We start from the raw sequence: 7,970 nt of genomic DNA on the forward strand, positions 1-7,970 counted from the left end.
GTCCTATAATTTGAGGAATTATCTTTATTTCTCTAGTCTAGTTTCCTTAAAGAATAATTCAATCAAAAGCCCCCTTGTAAATCTATTGTAGTCCTAACCTCCAGTATCTCATCATGTGACTATACTTGGAAATATGGTTTTTAAAAAGGGAACAAGTTAAAATGAGGTCATTTAGTGGGTCCTGATCCAATATGATGAGTCCTTATAAGAAGAGGAAATTTGGGTCAGACGCCCAGCAGCCAAAATGGGAAAGCAGGATGCTTCACAGAAAGTAGTGCCTGCTGCAGGAGATAAACTTGTAGTGGTTGACTTCTCAGCCAGACATGGTGCAGACCTTGCAAAATGATCAAGCCTTTCTCTCATTCCTGCCCGAAAAATATTGTAATGCGTTGTTCCTTGAAGTACGTGTGGATGACTGCCAGGATGTTGCTGAGAATGTGAAGTCTGATGTATGCCAACCTTCCAGTTTTCCAAACAAGGTCAAAAGCTGGGCATTTTCTGGAGCTAATAAGGAAAAATTCGAAGCCACCATTAATGAATTAGCCTAACCATGTTTTCTGAAAAATATAACCAGCCATCAGCTGTTTAAAATTTGTAAAGTTTTTCTTATTTCAATAAGCATGAGTATGGAAACAATATACTAAACCACTATCTGATTACAAGTGATGATAAAATATTAATATTAGCCTTCTTTTTTTTAAAAAAAAAAGGAGCAAATTTGAACACAGAGATGTACAAAAGGAAGACCAGGTGCAGACACAGGGAGAAGATGGTGTTTACAAGCCACAGAGAGATAACTCAGGAAAAAACCAATCCAGAAGTACCTTGGATCTTGGACTTCAAGCCTCTAGAACTGTGAGAACATAAGTTTTTGTTACTAAGCCACCCAGAATGCTGTACTTTGTTACAGCAGCCCCAGCAAACTAAATAGCATTATTGACACACATTCTCAAAATACCCAAGAGCTCGCACCCATCAGTAATACATGGGAATGGCTGTTTTACACCTTTTGCTAGCTAATTAGGTAAGTCAAAATAGGGTATCACATTTTCATTTGCACTTATTTACATTTTCCTTATACTGCATTGAGAAGCTGGAATGCCATTATGCTACCATGATTAGTGAACCAAATGATTATTCTTGGAATAGTTGTGACTGAAGTTGGAAAGTAGTGACTGAAGTGTGCATTACAGACTTCATTCCAGCCCCAGAAGGAGGGACAAGGTCACAAAGCCTCCCCCGCCCCATGGCCAATATTACTCCTTTTCCGAATAACAACCCTGGGTGGGGCTGCTCCCCCACCACTCCAACTCTCCCTGCCTGCCTCTAGGCCCCACGCTCCCTGCTCTGTTTCCAGATTTTCCAGCTCTCCCTGAGACTATACCTAGGCCTGTATTTGGGAAAGGCAAGAATTTCAAACCTAGAAACAATCCCAAAATCTCCATAGTTGTACATCCTGTGGGCTGAGCATGACAGTAAAGAAAAACAATTCCCTGGGGCAGAAAACAAAGCCAAACACCCAGCCTTAAGGTCCAGAGATACTTTGGGCTCTGAAATGTCTTTATATCTGAACCATCTACAGACTAAACTGGGATGACTTGCTGACTAATTAGGGCAAGGTGAATTCACTGAGAAAGCCATGCACTGCGAAGAGGGAGGCAAAGAAAGACTAAGAGCAAAAAGACTTCTCTGACAGCAGCAGGAGAAAGGAGGCTGCATTTGAAGCTGAATCCGAATACCCATACCTGGGAGGCTGGGAGAGAGATTCCTCAGCAGGTACGGACAGCACAGTGGCTGTACCAGGGACAGTAGTGGTAAGCTGCCAGCCCAGAAGGCACTCCTCACATGCCTACATTATCTCCTGTGATCACTGTGGGGAGGGCAGCCTTTTGGCACATGACAACCTTCAGGTTGATTTCTCTACTTCTTGCCCCATGTTACATTCTTAAAGATGAAAAAGCACTCTAAAGACAGCTCAACAATCCAGAGAACTCAAGTCCTATAAGGTCGTCAGTGCCTGTGACACAGTTTACATCGTTGTAGTCTTTTATGCCAAAAAAAAGGGCCAAAAATATTATGCAAGCATTTTATTACTCTACTTTTACTGGCTCACTTTATAGAACAGGTTTTGGGTGTAAGAAGCTTTTGGTTTTCACCAAGAGTTTTTCAAACAGTTTGTCATGGTAAATTCACTTCCTCTTTCTTTTCTTGCTTATTAAGCTCATCTAAAGTTGGCATAGTGTGGTTCCCCCATAGTTTAATACACCAGGAAATATAGAAAGGGACCTCACTGATGTGCACACCATTTAATTTTTCAACTGACCACCCTCAGTCTGGAATTTTACATCATGAATCCAATATAAGAAAAATATGGCTCCCAACCTGTTAGATATGAAAGGTGCTGAGTTTGTGGTCTCACAACATCAAGAATGAAGTTGTGGGGCCTGAGTTCGATCCCCGGTACCCCCCCAAAAACCCCAAAACAATGAAGTTGTGAACCAAAGGAAGGAGAGTTTTATTGGAAATAAGGGGAAGAAGAACAGCTCCTGGATTTCCAGAAGGGGACCAAATCGGCGGCCACCAACGCTGTTCATCAGGGGTAACTTACACAGCAAAATCACAATGTACCCACAATGGGTACAATGTGGATCAAACTACAACCAACCTATAGGATTACAAGTATAGATACAATCTAATACAGTATAATTATACAATCATAATTATACAAGTATAATTATACAATCTAATATAGATCCTATAGGGAAGCAGGTCATGTAGCAAGGCTATATGGAAAGATCAAAGGAATTCTTGGAAAGAGATTATGGGTCCAGATGTTCTGCTCACCCACCTATGTAACTAAAGCCCATCTGGGCCCACAAGACCAAGGGGTGCTAATTACAGTATAATTTCAAGTTGCTGTTTATCTTGTAGGCCTGGCTATTGCAACTCCATCCTGAGGCCTAACTCTAGAGGCCAATTTGCCTCTAGCCACAATTCTGATATCTCTATTTTTTTGTACTGACTTCCTTGAGGGCCCAATCCTTCTTTGACTGTCCATTAATTTCTATCTAACTTAGTTGCCTATAATAAATCCATCCACTGATGTCTGAGGTCCATGGATGCTTTCCTTCCTTTCCTCAAAAATTCAAGCTTACCAGGCTTTGCCAGTTTGGAACTTCACACGTCAGTCAGCATCTGCAGCACACAACCTGCCCTCTCCAGCAGCTGGGTTTTATCACAGAGAAACATTCCCTGCTCCCCACCCCCAAGACCTGGTCTCCCTCAGGTTGTCTTTCTGACACTTGAAGCTAACACCCCCAAATTTCCCAACATCTCTAAATATTATCTTTATATCTAATAATAAGTCCCTGACATTAGATTTCATCGTATCTTTCTGGACTGGGTAAATAAGCAGCTCCCCAAAGCAAATAAGAACCATCTTATTATACTTCCTGTACCAGCATCAGTGCCGTGTGAGGGAGAAGGATTCCAAACCAGCAGATAGAACATTTCAATTTCAGCTTCAGCTCCTTTTAAAACTGGTTGTGTGACCTTGGAAAAGCAATTTAAGTCCTCGCTACCTTTAGCATGTAGTTTCCTAACTGTAAGAAATATTATAAGTCCACTCTGTCCTCATCATTTTTATCATCAGAGAACATTTATCAAATGTCTACCTGGTGATGGCAGCTTGCAAACCTAGGCAGGCAGCTGTGGCCTCTATTCATCAGGGTCCTAAAGCAGGACATTTCAGCCTTCTAAGATTAGGCACAGTTTTGCTGATGTGTGGGAAACACGAGGAAAAAATACAGAAAGAAAAGCTTTCTGAAGGGGAAAAAGGTATATTTGTTTAATAGTTTAAAAAAATTATCCTTTATTCTATGCTTTTTCAGCGTAAAAAATGCCATTTTTTAATAATATGGCCACAGCAGATATTACTTCATAAAATTATCTTGTCCACCAATACATTTTTTTGCTCTTTTTAAGAACACATTTTCTTCTCTGTCTCCAAAAGATTTGCTACGAGGTGAATTCTAGTCTAGATTCCATTCGACTACAGGGCTCTGTCTTGGGAAGGGGCTTGGATCCCACCTCCAGAGTCCACCATCTTCTCCCCAGCTCTAAGGTGAGTAGTGTTAGAAAATTCTGAGCTGGTGGTTTTTGGACAAGGTAGGGCCTAGTATTTGCCCTGCTTGTTAGTGTTCCTGTGGCTTGGGAAAGTCAGTCAACCTCTCTGTACTTTAGCTTCCTCACCTGTAGAATAGATCTAGACAGGGTCACTAATTGTCCACCCTTTCTGCTAATGGGACACCTGAGAATGATACGTGCACAGCCCTCTGAACCGCACTCCGCAGGCACTGGCCGTGTATGACTTCACCCCTGTCGCTCACCCTTGGCACCGTGCATCTGAAATTCAAGTGACTAAATTGAAGCTCTGTTAATAGTGGTTCTCAAACTGGAGGGGACGTCAGAATGCCTGGAAGATTTATCAATCCTGAGTTGCCAGGCTCCACCTACACTTTCTGATTCAGTAAGTCTGGAGTAGGGCTTGAAATTTTGCATTTAAATTGCCAGGTGATGCTGAACCATACTTTGAGAACCATTGTATGATAAGGACTTTGAATCCACTGGAATTTAGTAATCAACCAATCTGCCAACCACAAACTCCACTATTATTTGTAACAAATTACTTTCTATACTTTGATTCAGCTGCTGAATTAGTAACCTCTCCAAGGCCTTCCAGCTAAAAAATCCTGAGTTTAAATAAAGAAAGACAATGGGTCTTGATTCAACAATTCAACTCCCTCTGCAATCAGATCTTCTTTCAACTCTTTCAATATCCCCTCCACCCCAGCTTCCACTCCACCCACCTAAAGACTAACACTCAGCTTCATAGGAAACAAGAATGGCACGCTATGTTCAGTATAAATGCAGGAGTGCACTTCTCTGAGTCTTGGCAGTTGGAATGAGAATCTTTTATTCTCCTCAGGGATATCTCTAAGAGGACCAAATCTACATGGTGGTTCTTCTCTGGCTCTTTCCAGGCCGACCAAATTTGTTTATTTGACTCCATATCAGGGATTGAGCCCAGGCCATCACATGTGCTAGGCAAGCACTCTGCTACTGAGCTGTATCCCCAGACCCTTTTAAAATTTTATTTTGAGACAAGGTCTTGCTCCCAAATAGCTGGAATGTGTCACAGTGTCCTGCTGCACTTTTAAGAATGTCCAACACACCTGGATGTGGCAGTACTGTATGTGTATATTTCCAGCTCATTGGGAGGCTGAAACAGGACTATCTCAAGTTCAAGGACAACCTGGGCAACATGGCAAGACTCTATCTCAAACACAAATAAACAAACAAAAACAGAATGTCCAAAACAGCCATGGCCATGTATTGTTCTTATGCTGATAGAACCAACAGGTCATTTTAAGTTGCAATCCAAAAGAAACCAAAGAACATTTAAATGATATATACAGGCTTTCCTAACAGCAATGTATTTTCTGTGAAAGCATTTCAACTGACTGCTCTTCACAGACTGTCCAAAAGAAAGAGGAAATACTTCTCGGGGGAATTCAGAAATCTATTGGTTTTCCAGTCTATCAGAGACTAAGAAAGGCAATTCAGCAGCATATGCAGTGAGAAGAGCACTGGGAGTTGCTCCCTCTCTTCTGAGGTCTAGCTGCTCTAAGACGTGGACTCTGACAGGTGTGGCCATGTAATGGAACAATATAGTCCTGTTTTTCCCTTTTATAGCACTGGTGATTGAATCCAGGGCCTTTGCCTTAAGCCGCATTCCTAGCCCTTTAGAAAAATTCCTTTTTTTTTGAGACAGGGTCTCACTAAGTTACCCAGGCTGGCTGAACCTCTTGTCTCAGTCCCCTGTCTTGTGAAACTTCTGTCTTATGAACTTGTGAACTTCCCGTCTCAGCCTTCCAGAGTTCTGAGATTAGAGACATGCACTACCATGCCTGGTTTGTATTTCTTCTATCACCAGATCTGTCTAATGGCAACTGATTACAAAATCAACTCATGGGAGCAGTATTATTCAGGTATTCAGGGTTTTCTAGAGCTATGTTAGGATTAGGGTATGTACACAGTGTAACTGAAAAATATGGTGAACATTAAACCTATATTTTAAATTTATTACCGTAAAAGACATATTGCCATTGATCCCCTTTAAAATACTTCTCCTCACTTCAGACACACTTATCTCACCATTCTTGCCACTTTCTGAGGCAGTTTTGCAGTTCCTCTTTCTTGAATGTCTGCCTTCATGTCCTAAATCAATTCAAAACATTTACTTTTCATGGTCATTTTGACTTTAGGGAAGAGCCAAAGTCTCATTGGGCAAGATGTGGTAAATAAGGTGGATGAGGACACACCATAAAGTTTTCATGAGCCTGCCTTTCCATTGATGACACTTGGCAGCAGCATTCACTGATTATTGACCATGCTTCATAAAAAGACTCCCAATACAAGACTTTCAAAACTGCTTCAGATAGTGACACGAATGGGTTAAATACGTGACAATGGGTTAAGTACATTTGCAGCGAGGGGGAATTTGTTGTTGTTGTTGTTCTTCAGGGGATTAATGGCAATGTGTCTTTTACTGTAATAATTTTTAAAATTTAAGCATTCACAGTGTATTTTGATCATCCCTCATATATATGTGTATGAAAGGGGACTTCTTGGGGGAAATTATGTGACCACGGTGGCTGAAGAGTTCCATGGCAAGCTGTCTGCAGCCTGGAGATCCCAGGATGCTGGTCGCAGGCTCAGTCCAAGTCGGAAGCCTTCAGAATCAGGGAAGCCAATGGCATAACTCTCAGTTGGAGGCCAAAACCTGAATACCTGGGTAGGGGCATCTGGTTTTAGTGCTGCATCCAAAGACCAGCAAGCCTAGAGTTCTGATGTCCAAGACTGGAAACCAATGTGTTCCAGTTCTGGGGTGGGAGAGTGGGGAAGGGTGAGCTTCAATTTGCTTTTTGTATTTAAAGTGATCTCCCCTTGCCCACAGGTGACTGGATGGTGTTCAGCCACACTGAGGGTGGGCCTTCTCCATTTAGTGCACTTAGACTTTCAAATGCCCTCACAGGTGCACCCAAAGTAGTACTTTTCCAGGTTCTAAGTATTCCTTAATCCAATGGAGTTGGCACATAAAATAAACCATCACAGCCACTGTTTTTTAATAAAATTAGCTAACATATCAAAATTCTATGTGCCAGGTATTGGTCTAAGAATTTCCCAGGTATTAATTCATTTAATCCTTGTAACAGTCCCATAAGTACTATTACTATGTCCATTTTATAGACAAGGAAACTGAAACCCAAAGAATTACTTACCCAAAGTCACATTAGTTAATGAGAGGTAAAGATAAACTTCAAATCAGTCCTGATCACAGAATTGCACACTATTATGTCATGAAATAAAACAAAATAAAAAGATTTCCAAAAAAAAACTTTAAAAAAAGATTTCCATCATGAACAATGATAGAGAACAAGAAAACCCTAGATTAATTAAATTCAAAATTCAAATGTTTTATGAACCATTTGACAATTAGAACCTGTTATGAGTCAAATTGTGCCCCACCATCACCACCACTGCTGCATAAAAGATAAGTTAAAGTCCTAGTCCCTAGTACCTCAGAATGTCAACTTATTTCAAAATTGGGTCATTGAAGGACCAGGGATTTAGCTCAGTGGTGCAGATGCCTGCCTTACAAGCACAAGGTCCTGAGTTTGGTCCCCGGTACCCCCCCTGCAAAAAAATTGGGTCATTGAAGATGTAATTAATTAATTAATTAATATGATTTCGTACTGGCTACTGTGGTCCCTAATTCAGTGTGACTGGTAATTGGATAAGATGGCCACATGAAGACAAAGACACAGAGGGAGAAAGCCATGTGATCATAAAGGCAGAGATTAGAGCTATGGCGCTGTAAGGAAAGGAACATCAAAGGTCCCCAGGAA

At 41.2% G+C, this 7,970-nt stretch overlaps 1 pseudogene; it reads left to right on the top strand.

Annotated features, from left to right (window-relative positions):
- The first annotated feature begins 244 nt into the window (after nucleotides 1–244).
- Nucleotides 245–548, top strand: LOC110344455 (thioredoxin pseudogene; annotated as a pseudogene).
- Nucleotides 549–7,970: the final 7,422 nt, after the last annotated feature.

The sequence above is a fragment of the Heterocephalus glaber genome, unplaced genomic scaffold, assembly GCF_053883595.1.
Source record: "Heterocephalus glaber isolate CG9 unplaced genomic scaffold, H.glaber_assembly_v1.0 deba00000347, whole genome shotgun sequence".
Taxonomy (NCBI): domain Eukaryota; kingdom Metazoa; phylum Chordata; class Mammalia; order Rodentia; family Bathyergidae; genus Heterocephalus; species Heterocephalus glaber.